General features: G+C 48.1%; 2 long non-coding RNA genes across 2 annotated transcripts; one reads left to right on the forward strand and one right to left on the reverse strand.

Annotated features, from left to right (window-relative positions):
* Positions 1 to 83: 83 nt before the first annotated feature.
* LOC307215171 lies at positions 84 to 4,879 on the reverse strand. The gene is made up of 2 exons (XR_013838344.1): positions 4,585 to 4,879; positions 84 to 795 (listed from the first exon to the last, which is right to left on the reverse strand). It is a non-coding gene; the product is annotated as an uncharacterized lncRNA (long non-coding RNA).
* A 664-nt stretch (positions 4,880 to 5,543) lies between these two features.
* On the forward strand, positions 5,544 to 6,152 carry LOC307215177. The gene is made up of 2 exons (XR_013838351.1): positions 5,544 to 5,676; positions 5,945 to 6,152. It is a non-coding gene; the product is annotated as an uncharacterized lncRNA (long non-coding RNA).
* The last annotated feature ends 10,464 nt before the right edge of the window (positions 6,153 to 16,616 follow it).

The following is a 16,616-nucleotide window of genomic DNA, read 5'->3' on the forward strand; positions in this document are numbered from 1 at the left end:
CCTCTATATTTGTGTAATTATTTTTTAAGCACATAATAGTAATGCTTTTAATGAAGCAATAAATGGGAAGGGGGGGGGGAAACTATCTTCTCAGACTGATTTATTGCAATGCTTTGGCTTTCTGAAACATGGTTTCCTCTGGACAACAAATACCATTAGCCCCCCCCCCCCCGATGATGCTGGGGCTGATGAGAGTTGGAGCCCAAAGACCTGGAGGGCACCAGGTTGCAGAAGACTGTGGTTAGGGCCAGGGGAAAAAAATAAACTACTGTCTCTTGGGGTTCATCTGGGGTAGATATGGGGGGTGGGCAGGCAAGGAGAGAAGCTTGGTGCTTGTGGCTGGTGCAGGGCAAAGCAGGCAGACCCCCCCCCCCCATGCAGAAACTGGCCCTGGAGAAGACGGGAGGAGGAGCTCAGCTCCGCAGGATTCGCAGGGGAGTCTGCTGACCTTTTGGTGTCTCAGGGTGCAGAAATGGCTCCTTTCTTTAAGGGCCCTCAGACCTCCTGGGACACCGGAGAAGATTCCCTTGTTGCCTTTTTGAGTCAACCAGGTTGCATTTCTTCGTTTACAGGAGGGCTGTTGCTAAAGCATGTCATGCACCCTTCACACTTGGTTGTGTGTCAGGAACACAGGCACAAATGATTGTGTGTGTTTGTGTTTTGTATTTGTAAACTACCCCTGTCTCTGAGATTCCAGGGCTCCCAGGCGCTGACCAAAGATCCAATTTCCTTGGAATGAAGGTCAGCGTAGAGTGTGGTGTCTTTATGATATCTGGTTTTATTTACTCACAAATTCTTCTTTTTTTAAAAAAAGATATTTATTACATTTTCAAATATTACACAAAAAGAAAACACACCAATAAAAAACAAACAACAAACAACAAACAAACAAGTATAATTTCAATCCCTTATTTTCATATACCTAACTTCCCCGACCTCCTCATACCTCCCCTTTCTGTATTCCAATTTCTGTATTATCAGTTCAACAAATCCTCTCCCTTATTCTCAAATTAATTTTCACTTTTCTTTTCTTTTTTCTTAATCAATACCGCTGAAACACTTAACTTCTGAACCCACGTCATTCTAGCACTCATTAATTTTACAGTATTTCCTAAGATAGTCCTTAAATTTCTTCCATTCTTCTTCCGCCATCTCTTTTCCCTGGTCTCGGATTCTGCCAGTCATCTCTGCTAGTCCCATGTAGTCTATCATCTTCAACCACATATCCTTACTTATGATACCATCATATAGACCTCTCGTACGCAGAATTAGACCATCAACTAGAGAGATACGAGTGTGGCCAGCAGGTGCACCCGAGCAACTTCAAGATTGCTTTCGGAACACTGAATGGTCACTTTTTGTGGAGAATAATGTGGACACATACGCTTCAATAGTACTGTTCTATGTCAAAAGCTGCATTGATGTCGTTACTACCACCAAACAAATACGGGTGTTTCCTAACAACAAGCCCTGGCTAAACAGGGATGTGTATCTTCTGCTAAAGGCAAGGAATACTGCTTTTCACTCTGGCGATGCACAACAGTATAGAGAAGCTAGAGCCAAACTGAAAAAGGGCATCAGGGATGCTAAAGCCATGTACTGCCGGAGGATCGAAAAGCATTTTGAGAGCTCCGACCCTCATCGTGTATGGCAAGGCCTGCGACAAATTACAGGGCAAAATATTAAAAACGAACTGGCTAACAGCAGTGTGCACCTGGCTGATCAGCTGAATCAATTCTTCAGTCATTTTGAGGTGGGAACTGGAACCACCGTCACTACAGCATTGGCTACCAGCACACCATCAGGAACTATTACTGATAAACAACCACTTTTATTACAGACCTCCGACGTACAACGTGCTTTTCGGAGCATTAATATTAGGAAGGCAGCTGGACCGGATGGAATTATGGGACGAGTTATTAGGGACTGTGCTGCAGAATTAGCTGGTGTATTTACGGACATTTTTAATCTATCCCTGTTGCAGGGTTCTGTCCCTACCTGCCTGAAGACATCGATTATAGTGCCAGTCCCTAAACAGTCAGTGGTGGTATCTCTCAATGACTACAGACCAATAGCCCTAACATCTGTCGTTATGAAATGCTTTGAGAGATTGGTGCTAGATTATATTAAGGCTGGTCTTCCATCCACTCTAGATCCGTTCCAGTTTGCATACAGAAGGAATAGATCTACTGATGATGCTATTTCCATCGCTGTCCATACTGTACTGAGTCATCTAGAACGACAGGGAACCTACGCAAGGCTGTTGTTTGTGGACTACAGTTCTGCCTTTAATACAATTCTACCAGACAGGTTATTCCTTAAAATGACCAATTTGGGTATACATCAGAAGATCTGCTTGTGGGTAAGGAATTTCCTGACCGATAGGCCGCAGACAGTGAGAATGGGACCTTACCACTCTTCTACTCTAGTATTAAGCACAGGAGCCCCTCAGGGGTGTGTGTTAAGCCCCTTCCTCTATTCCCTGTACACATTTGACTGCACCCCACTGTATAAGTCCAACAAAATCATCAAATTTGCGGATGATACAACAGTGGTGGGGCTCATTAGTGAGAATGATGAGGCTGCTTATAGGAAAGAAGTACAGGGGTTAATTCAATGGTGTAAAGAAAATAATCTTATGCTTAACACCAAAAAAACCAAAGAACTCATAATTGATTTTAGGCGAAAGAAAAGTGTATTTTTACCATTGCACATAAATGGCGAGGAGGTGGAGAGGGTTGGTAGTTTTAAATACCTGGGCACTTACATCTCTGAGGACCTCTCATGGACTGCAAATATTAATATGGTTGTGAGGAAGGTGCAGGGGAGGTTGTATTTCCTGAGAATGCTCAGAGGATTGAATCTATCTCAGCACCTACTTCTGTCCTATTATCATAGTACCATTGAGAGTGTCTTAACCTATAGTATATTATCGTGGTATGGGAGCAGCTCTGGAATGGATAAAAAAGCCTTACAGAGAATAATTAAAATTGCCCAGAATGTTATTGGGCTCCAACTACCAACCCTGGATGAGATCTTCAAGTCTCGCAGCTTGAAGAAGGCACACAATATCCTGAGAGATCCCACCCATCCTGCTCACAACCTCTTTGAACTGTTGCCTTCGGGCAGAAGATATAGGACAATGAAAACACGAACCACACGCCTTCTGAATAGTTTCTATCCAAGAGCTCTGATTGCACTAAACAATGATCTCAGGGCCAGTTGTAAGAGATAGCAAGCAGTGAGTAGTAAGGAATGAGATAGGTTTTAGGTTATGCTATGCTTCTAATAGGTTGTGTTATATTCTGGATTATGTATGTTTTAATAGATTATGTCTGAATAGGATGAGAGTGTTGGAGATACGTGCAAATGTGTATGTGAATCCGGTCTTGGGTGTTTGATTTTCGTTGTTGTGTATACTGTGTATATACGGACAATGACAATAAATTTATCTAAAAAAAAACTGCCACTCTTCCAAGGTGGGTAGATCTTGTGTCTTCCAATACTTTGCGATGAGTATTCTTGCTGCTGTTGTTGCATACATAAAAAAAGTTCTATCCTTCTTTAACACCAATTGGCCGACAATACCCAAGAGAAAGGCTTCTGGTTTCTTCAAGAAGGTATATTTAAATACCTTTTTCATTTCATTATATATCATCTCCCAGAAAGCCTTAATCTTTGGGCACGTCCACCAAAGGTGAAAGAATGTACCTTCACTTTCCTTACATTTCCAGCATTTATTATCGGGCAAGTGATAGATTTTTGCCAGCTTGACTGGGGTCATGTACCACCTATATATCATTTTCATAATATTCCCCTCTCAAGGCATTACATGCCGTAAATTTCATACCGGTGGTCCACAACCTTTCCCAGTCAGCAAACATAATATTATGACCAATATCTTGTGCCCACTTAATCATGGCTGACTTAACCGTTTCATCCTGTGTATTCCATTTCAACAGCAAGTTATACATTTTTGACAAATTCTTAGTATTGGATTCTAACAGTTCTGTTTCTAGTTTTGATTTTTCCACCTGGAAGCCAACTTTCCTGTCAAACTTATAAGCCTCCATTATTTGGTAAAAATGAAGCCAGTCTCACACCCTGTCTTTTAGTTTCTCAAAACTCTGCAATTTCAATTTATCCCCTTCTTGTTCCAGAATTTCCCAATATTTCGGCCATTTGGACTCCATATTAAGCTTTTTCACAGCCTTTGCCTCCATTGGCGACAACCACCTTGGACTTTTATTTTCCAAAAAGTCTTTATATTTAATCCAAACATTATACAATGCTTTCCTGACAATATGATTTTTAAATGCTTTATAAATTTTTGCCTTGTCATACCACAAATATGCATGCCACCCAAAACAGTTGTTGAAACCCTCCAAATCCAAAATGTCTGTGTTTTCAAGAAGCAGCCAGTCTTTCAACCAGCAGAAAGCTGCTGATTCATAATAGAGTTTAAAGTCTGGCAGGGCAAATCCCCCCCTTTCCTTTACATCAGTTAAAATCTTAAATTTTATTCTGGGTTTCTTGCCCTGCCAGACAAATTTGGAAATTTCTTTCTGCCACCTCTTTACTCACAAATTCAAGTGTAGGATGGAGGGGCTCACAGCACGGACACCCCCAGCAGGTCTGGCTTCTCCATCTGTCGCAGCTTTGGCTCCGGCACAAAGGAAGCCGGTCTCTGGGTCTCCCACAACGGTCTCTGGGTCTCGCTTTCCTAGCTAGACAGCCCCCCCCATTAGCCTGGGTTGCCCCCCCCCCTTGCTGCAGCTCTTGCAACCCAGCTCCTTCGTTGGGGATGCTGAGGAGGACACTCAAGTGGCCAGAGAAGGCCCTTGTCTTGCCAAGAAACCTGTATGTGGGAATCGTGCATCCATAAAGGGTTAATGTCTTCTAGAATTCTTTGGTGTCATCAGAAGACAAAGCTGTTTTTTTCAGTCAGGTCTGTCTCTTATCAACTGCAGAGGATGAGTAGCCTTGGGAGCCTCTTGGGGAGATGGAAGTGTTCAAAGGACTGAATCTACTTGCTCTGAGATGGGGGACCTTCAGGCAAAGGCCAGCAGAGAAGGGAGGCTGTTGGCCGCTGGTTTCCGTTCCTCCCCACTTTCCCAAAGGGCGTAACATCTGAGGTCCTGTGGGTGGAAAGAGTGTGTTGCAGCGTCTGAACAGGCGCCTTAAGCACCTGATCCTAGAAGAGATGAGAGCTACTCAGAAGCTGGCAGCCCCAATTTTTTGGGGTTGCTTGTGTGTGAGGAGGCAGGTTGAAGAGCTACGGCCATGCCAGGTCCCAGAGAGCCTGCCCCCCCCCTCATTTTTTTGGGTTGCTTGCTGCAAAACTGGATGACTTGACCTGGAGGTTGGCAGCCCAGGTGCTATCAGGAGGAGGCCTGGTCCACTCAGCTGCTCCCACCAGCGAAGGTGGTAACACTTTCTAATGCATGCTTTTTATGCTAATATACAAAAGTGTATCATTTCCACTTCCAGAAATGCTTAATTGCTAATTCAGGGGACACTGAAGTCCTTGCAGAGATGTTACCGGAAAAATCTGAGGGCTCCCTTGGACAAAAAGTAAAGACACCAACCAGAGTAAATTGGAGCAAATCAGCAGCCTGTAGGCTTGGTCTTTATTGAAGAAAGACTGTCGCGACAGGGTGCTCCCCTCACTTGCAGGTGAGAGGAAAGACCCAGAAGAATAGTGTGCAAGGTCTTATAAAAACTTTTGAAATTCCCCTCCTCTAGGTCTAGCCCAGCCCCAGAAACATCATGCATACATTACAGAAAGGAGGGGTTGAGGGAGGAGTTGGTGGTAACTTGAGTGTCTTGTCACCTGGCTGGTTCCTCCCTTCCCCCCTCCCCATGAGTCACTTCCAGGAGACAAAGGGGAGTTTGCAGTTTCCTGCCCCCTGAGGGAAGATCTGATCAGTGTCCTTTGTTCCAGTCCATGCTGAATCCACTCCCATATGCAAGTTCTTTGTGATCTTGATTGTCTTCTGTCTGGGATCATCAGGGTTGGCATAGCAACTGGGCAGGGCACCTGTGTATGTGCTGGGATGCTGAAGGGATTATGGCTGCCCTGTATCAAACCTTCCCCATTTTGTAGTCTTTCCTTCATGGAGTAAAATAAAAGTGGAACAGTGCAAATCCAATGTATGGTTGATTTTCTATGAATTTATAACAGAAGCATAGCGTATGTAGTGTGTGAGTGTGAGTGTGTGTGAAGTTTGTACAAACAGAATGATTGGGGGGGGGCGTTCCTGCTACAGAGATGACAGAACAGCTTTCCAGATTAGTTATCTGGGAGTGAGACAGTTGGCAGAGTGGCACTGGGCTCGCTAAGATGCCAAATCCTACAGGGATTGCTTTCTTGAGCCTTTTTAGCACTGCAATACCATTTTTAATTTTTTCAAAGAGGATTCATTTTTAAGTCATGGCAGAGTGTGAGCAAATACTCCACATCTGCCAAGCTTTCAGGAGCAGGACTAAGGGGTGAAATGAAGCCCCCCAGATCCCCAAAGGTTGAGGGAAAGGGTCTATCTCCCTTCTTCCTTATCAGTTATTTCCACCTAAGAAATGGAAAGAAAGCAGCTGCTCATGCTAAGCGCAGAGTTTGTTGGGATTGAGATTAATGAGCTGACTGTGGTATGATTTGTCAGCAATAACTATGATTTGTCCTTATCTGTAAGTGACGTCACATTTGAAACAATACAGAAGCGGTCAAAGGGAATTTCCTAGGAAGTCTTTTATTCAGTCTTACCTGCAATCACGTGTCCTGAACACATAGAAACACATAGATAATGTGAAATAGAAGAAGGGTGTTATGTACTGGGTTGAATAGGATCCAAACTGCAGCAGTCTGATTGGCCCTAGAACAATAGGATCCAAAAGGCAGCAGCCTGATTGGTCCTAGAACAATAGGATTCAGAATGCAGCAGTCTGATTGGTCCTAGAACAATGCAGCAGTATGATTGGTTGGCAGGAACTACCCAATCATGCTCCAGATAGAAGTGAATCCACAACCTGATTGGCTTACAGTAGAATTCCGGAATTAGCCAATCATGTGCAGCCCATTGTGTAAATAATGTATATAAAGCAGATACCTTGAGGGGACATTCATTCATTCCTCCTCACCACTATGAGCTGAATAAAGAGCTTGAAATCACTTTGCGACTCTGAGTATATTTCACTGGCGACGAAGGTGGGATCCCGCTGAGCTGACTGCCACACACAGCACCGCAGCACCGCCACCTGCCGCATCGCTGCCTCGCACCGTGTATCCAGGCTTCAGCTCCGGGACACAAGGAACTCAGAATGGCAACCAACAGCAGCTTTTCGCCGTTCAACCCAGCATCTGGAGACTGGGAAGCATACGCCTCCCGTTTCACCTTCCTCCTAGAAGCCAAAGGGGTCACCGATGAAGAAGACGCCAAGAAGAGGGCAATATTCTTCAGCGTCTGCGGAGAGGAGACGTTTGAAATCGCCCGGGCTCTCCTTGCGCCTGAAGACGTCGCTACTGTTCCATACAAAACAATAATGGAACAGCTGAAGGGGCACTTTTCGCCGCAGCCCTCAGTGGTGGCTCGTCGAAATGCCTTCTACGCAAAGCGGCAAGCCCCTGGGGAAACCATAACTGGGTTTGTGACCTCTCTCCGCCAAGCCGCCCGGTTCTGCAACTTCTCAGAGCTGGAGAACATGCTTCGTGACCGCCTCGTCGGTGGCCTGAGGGATGAGAAGCTGCAACGACGCCTCTACGCTAAGAAGGACCTAACGTTCCAGGTCGCTCTGGAGGAGGCCCTGGCAACGGAAGCTGCCGAGAGGTCGACGCAAGAGGCACGGCCGAGCCAGCCATCCCAACCGAGGGTCCACCATGAAGACCTCACCGACGACTCAGGATCCAACAGGGAGGAGGTGCACCGAGTACAGCAGCGCACTCAAGCAGCCCACATACCACAGCTGCCTCGACGAGAAGGAGGGAACTGCGCAAGCTGTGGAGAAAGTCACGAGAGGAGGACCTGCCGTTTCCGCAACGCAGAGTGCAGGCAGTGCAGAAAATCGGGACACATCGCCCGGGTGTGTCGGGCTCGGCCCACCCGACGCCAGGCATCAGATGACCAATCCAAGAGCCCCAGGTCCCGGGGCCCAACGCACCAAGGCAACTCGACTGAGCTCACGGACTTCCAGGTATACCAGTTGCCCCACCCCAACGTAGAGAAAATTTATGTTGACGTACAGATAGAGGGGGCCCCATGCCGCATGGAGCTTGACACGGGTTCAACTCTATCCATAATCTCGGCAAGGACCTTAAGGAAACTGTGTCCTACTGGGGGTCCCAAACTCAGGCCGGCCCCATTCACCCTCCGGGACTTCCAGAAACGTAAGGTCCCCACAATGGGGGTGGGGACCTTCAGGGTGCAATACCGAGGGCGGACGCGGCAACTGGAATTGCTGGTGGTCAAGGGCCCCTACATTAGCTTACTGGGATTGGCATGGTTTGGACCACTGGGGCTAGCCGTCACCGGGGTGAACCACACTAGCTTACAAGTGGACGTGGACGCCATATGCAAGGAATTTCCGGGGGTTTTTGATGGGAAATTGGGACAGTATACGGGCCCCCCAATTGCTCTACAGCTTGACCCCGCAGTACGACCGGTCAGGCTCAAGGCCCGCCGGGTCCCGTTCGCCCTGAAACCCCGTATAGACGAGGAATTGGACCGGCTTGTGGAGCAAGGAGTGCTGGAGCCGGTGCCTAATGCCCCCTGGGAAACCCCAATTGTCACACCCGTCAAGCCTAATGGTTCGGTCCGCATCTGCGCAGACTACAAATGTACCATAAACAAGGCCCTTACGGCCCATGCATACCCAGTGCCAGTGGTCAGCCATGTTCTTGCCACCCTGGCTGGGTCGAAAATTTTTGGCAAGCTGGACTTGGCCCAAGCATATCAACAGCTGCCAGTAGATGAGGCCACAGCAGAGGCACAGACGATTGTGACGCACAGAGGAGCATTCAGGGTAAAGCGGCTGCAATTCGGTATCAGCGTGGCACCAGGCATATTCCAGAATCTAATGGACTCTCTACTTAAAGGGATTCCTGGCGTCACCCCCTTCTTCGATGATGTGTTGATTGCCGGGCCCACACCAGAGGAGTTTGAGGACCGCCTCCGCACCGTTCTGCACCGTTTCCAGACGGCGGGTCTCAAGGTGAAGCGGGAAAAATGTCTACTAGGAGTGCCTCAGGTGGACTTTCTGGGATTTATGGTGGACGCAGAAGGGGTCCACCCGACTGGGGACAAGGTACGGGCCATTTGTGATGCCCCAGCGCCCAAGAACAAGACTGAACTTCAGGCCTTCTTGGGACTATTGAACTTTTACCATTCCTTCCTTCCCCACAAGGCGGCGGTAGCGGAGCCCCTACACAGACTCCTGGACAAGCGGGCCCCTTGGGTGTGGGGCCAGCGCCAGGAGGCCGCATTCCAGGCAGTCAAGGACTTGCTTGTCTCAAACTCGGTCTTGGCACACTTCGACGAGAGGCTGCCGGTGGTGCTAGCATGCGACGCCTCGCCCTATGGAATTGGCGCTGTCCTGGGACACCAACTCCCGGATGGAAGAGAGGTACCAGTGGCATACTTTTCCCAGACACTCAACGCAACCGAGCGGAACTACTCGCAAATCGACAAGGAGGGTCTGGCAATCGTGAAGGGAGTAAAAAAATTCCATGATTTCTTGTACGGGCGGCCCTTCACCGTGGTGACTGACCACAAGCCGTTGCTTGGCTTGTTTGCCCCTGAAAAGCAGACCCCCCAAGTGCTGTCTCCTCGCGTCCTCAGGTGGTCAATTTTCCTTGCCAGCTACCAGTATGCACTGATTCACCGTCCAGGGAAGGCGATGGGCCATGCGGACGCCCTCAGCAGGCTACCACTACCGGAAACAGGCCCCGACCCAGCACCTGCACAAGAGGTTATGAGCCTGGAGCTGCTTCCTGACCGCCCCATTCAGGCACAAGAAGTTGCACACCATTCCAAGAAAGATAGGGTCATCTCCCGGGTCCTGGACTGGGTGTGGAGGGGATGGCCCAGCAGCAGCCCCGGGCCAGAATTCGCCGGCTACACAACCCGCAAACATGAACTGTCGGCCCACAAGGGGTGCCTGTTATGGGGAAGCAGGGTCGTTGTTCCCCAGCCCCTCCGCAAAAGGGTCCTCACAGCCCTACACGAGACACACCCAGGGGTAGTAAGAATGAAGGCCCTTGCCAGGAGTTATGTGTGGTGGCCAGGGATCGACGGAGAGATAGAGGCCTGGGTCAAACACTGCCAGGCCTGCCAAGAATCCCGCCCAGATCCCCCAAGGGCCCCAGTCCAGTCCTGGGAGTCCGCCCGAGCACCATGGTCACGCCTGCATGTGGACTTCGCTGGCCCCTTTCAGGGGAAAACATTCTTCATAGTGGTGGACTCCTACACCAAATGGCTGGAAGTCGCACTGGTACCGTCCACTTCTACGTCCGCAGCCATCCGGGTACTACGCAGGCTGTTTGCAACCCACGGGCTCCCTGACACTCTCGTCTCAGACAACGGGACTGCATTTACGTCAGGAGAATTCCAAACCTTCACAACGCAGAACGCCATCCGCCACATCCGTTCGGCGCCATTCCACCCTGCCACCAATGGCCAAGCAGAACGCATGGTGCGGACCACCAAGGACACCCTTCGCCGTATGACACAAGGGGATTGGGAGTACCGCCTTGCCACATTCCTTCTAGCACAGCACAGCACCCCCAGCTCAACGACTGGCCGGAGCCCCGCTGAACTACTAATGGGTCGGCGCCTTGCAATCAGATTGGACCGCCTTCACCCCGATAGAGCTCAGGATGAGGCAGTGGTGGGGGAAGGCAAGAACCCCCGGACCTTCGAGGCTCAGGACCCAGTGTACGCAAAGAATTTTGGGGCAGGCCCAGCATGGGTACCCGCCACAGTCACCAGGGTCACTGGCCCCGTGTCGTATGAGGTGCTAACGGATGGGGGGCAATGCTGGCGCCGCCACTGCGACCAGATACGGCGACGATTCCCAGGAGAAAACCAGGAGGAGGAAAGGGCAGAGGAGTCCCAAGGGAACAGAGGGGCAGTGAGGCCCATAGAGCACGAGGGGCCAGCAGGAGAGGCAGAATCAGTAAATACAGAGAGGACCCGCGAGGCCGAAAGGACACCGGAACCAGAACCACGACTGAGTGAGCCGGTTGCGCCAGACCAAACAGCCCCATCACAGCCAGCATCCTTGGAACACGAGCCAGAACCTGAACCCCGGACCAGGGAACACCCCAGGCCGCAACGCACACGTAGGCCGCCGGCGTACCTCGAGGACTATGAATGCGACCTCCCGGGCAGGACTGGAACTTAGAGGGGAGGGGTGTTATGTACTGGGTTGAATAGGATCCAAACTGCAGCAGTCTGATTGGCCCTAGAACAATAGGATCCAAAAGGCAGCAGCCTGATTGGTCCTAGAACAATAGGATTCAGAATGCAGCAGTCTGATTGGTCCTAGAACAATGCAGCAGTATGATTGGTTGGCAGGAACTACCCAATCATGCTCCAGATAGAAGTGAATCCACAACCTGATTGGCTTACAGTAGAATTCCGGAATTAGCCAATCATGTGCAGCCCATTGTGTAAATAATGTATATAAAGCAGATACCTTGAGGGGACATTCATTCATTCCTCCTCACCACTATGAGCTGAATAAAGAGCTTGAAATCACTTTGCGACTCTGAGTATATTTCAAAGACGAAGTAGAGTTTGTATTTGATATCCCGCTTTATCACTACCCCAAGGTGTCTCAAAGCGGCCAACAAGCTCCTTTCCCTTCCTCCCCCACAACAAACACTCTGTGAGGTGAGTGGGGCTGAGAGACTTCAAAGAAGTGTGACTAGCCCAAGGTCACCCAACAGCTGCACGTGGAGGAGCGGGGAATCGAACCCGGTTCCCCAGATTACGAGTCCACCGCTCTTAACCACTACACCACACTGGCTCTCAATAGCTGTGAGTTACAGTCTCCAAATAACACTCAACACATACAAGCAGATTAATGAAATAGTACACATGATTTCCCCACCTCTTTTTTTTAAAAAATATTGCTTTTATTTATTTTCATGGTTCAAATGATAATTTTAAAGAAAGCAATGGTTACAACAGTAAACAAATAGCTTGTCCTTGTGGAATTGCAGACTTTCATCATGCCATGTGTTAAAGTTTAATTTGATTACTCTAAAAGATCATGCCACCTTTTCCCATGAGTGCTGGGTGGATTCCTGCAACAGTCTTAACAATTTTTGTATTCAGTAAACATTGGTCACGTGTTATAAAAGGAATACGGATTGTTTTCCCCCACACACTTGATTTCCCCAGGCAAACAAAATTTAAGATACTTAAATTGCGCTGCCCAGAATTGAACACAGTATTCTAGGTATTCTAGGTGGGGTCTGACCAAGGAAACCTGCTCCTGCCACTCTAGCAGTCTGAAAGCATGTCAACGTGCAAGTAGATAAATAGGTACCTGTGGCGTTTACCTCCTAGGATGGGTCATAGGAAAGGATTAAAATGGGTGTGATGTGATTGGCCAGTGAGAATGCAAGGGGGGAGTAAAAGATAGAGTGGGAGGTTTTAAAAGTCAGTTGAGGTTTGGGAGTTGAAGAAGGAAGAGTGAGGCTTAGGTGTGGGTTGGTCGAGTTGTATTGTGAGGGAGTGAGAGGAATTGTTAGGTTGAGTCAGATAGATAGTTGGAATAATCAGTTTGGAGTTGTTAGGAACTAAGATTAAGAAACTGACAAGAGAAAAATAAACTGAAACCATAAGCTTGTTCCTGCATTTACAAATAAATTTGGTTATTTGTTTGTGTTAGCAACTGTCTGGACTCCGTGTGTCCCCGTGAGAAGCGGGGTGGTGGCAGCGAAGAAAGCAATCACAGTGGTGGCACAGGGTCAATAGACCATCAAACGGCCGGGGGCCCTGTGTGATCGCCACAGTACCGCTCCGGCAGGAAGATAAACGGTGTTTCCATGCGCTGCTCTGGTTCGCCATGGCTTCGTCATGCTGGCCACATGACCTGGAAGTGGTGCAGGAAATGTGCGCAGTCCCAGGAGCCTGATCGCTTGCTCCTTCCTGCCCGCGAGGCTCCGTCCCCTCACTCCCTCAGCGTTCTTATGTAGTGATCAGGTGGGATTGCTATGAGGAATTATAAAAAATATGGAGCAAGCCATTTGTGTCAGCAATGAAAGCATGGCGTTGGCTGGGTTTGAGACATTTTGATATGATTTCTGATCAATCCACGCCTCTGCTTCCCTGTCCTCTTACTCTCGCTTGACAAGACACGAACACAGCCCAGTTGCCAGTTGCTTCGCTGGGCATCCTCAGTACATGAAGATAGTAGGTTACTTTGATGTAGTTCAATCTTTAGAGAGATCTTAGGGGCCAGGAAGAGAGTTCACAAGGAGATGGTAAATCCTGCCTCTCCTGTTTACTCCTGTTTAGGACTGTCAGATGGCCGTTGCGGTTCCTCAAGAGTAACCAGGGAGGACTCCAACCTGTCTTTGACAGCTTTATTTGGTGCAAACTATTTACAGTGATGAGCCCCAAAGCTCATGTCTGGCTCAATTGCTAGCAGAATCCAGGAGTGGTCTTTCTTTGGACCTCCCCCAACACAAGAGTTTCATTACCCCCAGCCTTCGCCTTCCCTCTTTGTGCCTTAGACTACTGCGCAGGATGGGCGATGGCAAGGGGGTGTTTCCCACTGTGATAGGAATTTTATGGTCTTAGATATATGGTAATGTTCATAAGTGTGTTGGCTAATTGCAGTATGGTAGCGCTGCAGAGAGCTTGCTGGGGAGACCATGCATTAAAAAAAGGGTGTGATGGCCTGAGATTCCGATTCAGAGGCTGAACCAGAGGAATCCCAGCCTGCACAGGAGTCCCCGCCTCCAGGGCCGGCTGAACTGGGGCAGGGCCTTGATTCTGAAGCGCCTACACCTGTGTTGGATCCTCAGGAGCAGGCACCAGGTGATCCCACTCTGGCTCCAGAGGTGGTTGAGGACTCAGTGCCTGCAGGTGAGTCTCCCCCTGGACCCAGTAACCCTTTAGCCTCTCCTGAACTGCAGAGACTCAGGGCAGAGAGGCGAAGGGAACTGGTTGCTCCCAGGAGGAGTGTTCGCCTTAAGGCCAAGAGAGGCGGATCTCCTGGGGGCCGGGACCGCCCCTGGCCTCAGAACATATAAAGGCCAGTCGGCCCGGTCCCAGGTTGCGGGAGCAACGTCGTTGTTGAGTTCCTGTTCCTGCCCGGACCCAGACCTGACTCTCCAGTGCTCCTGTCCCCGCCCGGCTTCCTGTTTCGGACCCCGCCCCGCTCCTTGTGGACTGATTCCTGGCTAGTGACCCAGGACCGGACTTTGACTTCGCCTATGGTAACCTTCCCCCCGGGATCAGCACAAGGGGACTCAAAAATAACTTAAACAAGGTTTTAATTCCAAAAACAAAAACTCCTTTTACACTAAATTCATTAACAAACAAACCAGACCCAACCACCAACCCGTCCCCCAGGGTAATGGGAGAGCTAGGTGCTGCTCCTTATATACTACACCCAATTGCTGACACACCTTAATCAAATGCAACTCAGCAGCACCTGCTATGTTTCACAGCTGTAAAGCTGGGTCTCGTTATCTTGCTCTGGCCCTTGCTCTGGCCCCTTAAAGACATACACATCGGGTGGAACAATGATGAACCTTTACATTTAAAGAAACCATTCAACATTTCCCCTGCGGTTCATCTTTGTGGAACAAAAACATAAAGCATACTTTGTACATGTCTTTCATGTGTAACCTTTGGAAGTGCTTTAGTAAAAATGTCCGCAATTTGATTGTCACCTTGAACATATTGAAATACAATCATTTCATCCTCAATCAGTTTCTTTACAAACTGTAAACGTAATCTTAAGACTCTAGTGCGCTGCGTATTGGTTTCTGAACATAGGATGGCGAGTCCACTCTGGGAATCAAGGTAAACTTTTACTGGTAGTGTTACTTGCATCTGTAGGTCTGTGAATACTTGCAGATACCATTCTACATCACGAGTGGCCTGAACGCATGCACATAATTCACTCTCTGTTGTGGAGAGACAAATAATGGTTTGTGTCTGGGACTTCCATTCAAAAGGACAACCATTATAACAAAACACCATACCAGACACACCCCTGCAATTATTTTGTTCCACTGCATGAGATGCATCGCAGAAAATTTCAAAACCTTTATTAATACTTGATGTAAACTGCAACCTATAATGTTTGGTATGTTTAAGGTACATTACCACTCTCAAGAGCAGAGAAACATTGTGTAGTGGGCTTTTCCACAAATTTTGCCAGAAAGTGAAAAGCATAAGTTATATCTGGTCTTGAGATTCTTTGAATTAAATTTAGCTTGCCTATAGCAGAACAATACAAAGTTTTGTTAGGAAATGGCTTATCTTCACCTGTAAAGGTGAAACCACACACCATGGGCGTTTCCTTCCCATTTGCATTTTCTAAACATAGCATTTCAACAAGATCATCAATTTTTGCAGTTTGATGAACCAGAAAAGATCCATTTTTGCCTTTCTCAATTTGCATGGATACGTAATTTTTAGTAAAGGTAAAGGTAAAGGTAAAGGTAAAGGTACCCCTGCCCGTACGGGCCAGTCTTGCCAGACTCTGGGGTTGGTGCGCCCATCTCACTCAAGAGGCCGGGGGCCAGCGCTGTCCGGAGACACTTCCGGGTCACGTGGCCAGCGTGACAAAGCTGCATCTGGCGAGCCAGAGCCACACACGGAAACGCTGTTTACCTTCCCGCTAGTAAGCGGTCCCTATTTATCTACTTGCACCCAGGGGTGCTTTCGAACTGCTAGGTTGGCAGGCGCTGGGACCGAACGACGGGAGTGCACCCCGCCGCAGGGATTCGAACCGCCGACCTTTCGATTGGCAAGCCCTAGGCGCTGAGGCTTTTACCCACAGCGCCACCTGCGTCCCCAAGTAATTTTTAGCTATGCCTAATTCCACCGCATCAAATTTCTTCTGTAACTGTGAAACTACCTCTTCATATTCCTGTTTAGTTTTTGTAGAAATTAACACGTCATCTACATACACACATAGCTTTGTTACAGAGTTTGCCCTTTCCTTTATAAACACACAATTGTCTGCCTTTCCTTGTGAAATACCAATATCCAGCAATTCTTTTGCTAAAGTTTGGTGCCAATTCCTTCCACTTTGGTGCAGACCATAAAGGGATTTATTTAATTTGCATACCAAACCTTCAGCGGCGTCTATGCCTTCAGGGACACGCATAAAAATTTGTTCTTTTAAATCTGCAAACAAATATGCAGTTTTTATATCTAGGTGATAAACAGAATCTCCACGTTGTGATGCATCTTTTAACAAAATTTTAACTGTTTCATATTTTACACTTGGTGAATAACACAAATCATAATCTTCGCCTGGAATTTGTTGAAAACCCCTAGCAACTAATCTTGCTTTGTACCTTACAACTTCATTTTTGTCATTCATTTTAACTCTATAAACCCATTTTGAATCAATAAGTCTCATATCTGGGG

Source organism: Podarcis cretensis (genome assembly GCF_951804945.1).
Source record: "Podarcis cretensis genome assembly, chromosome: 4".
Lineage (NCBI taxonomy): Eukaryota > Metazoa > Chordata > Lepidosauria > Squamata > Lacertidae > Podarcis > Podarcis cretensis.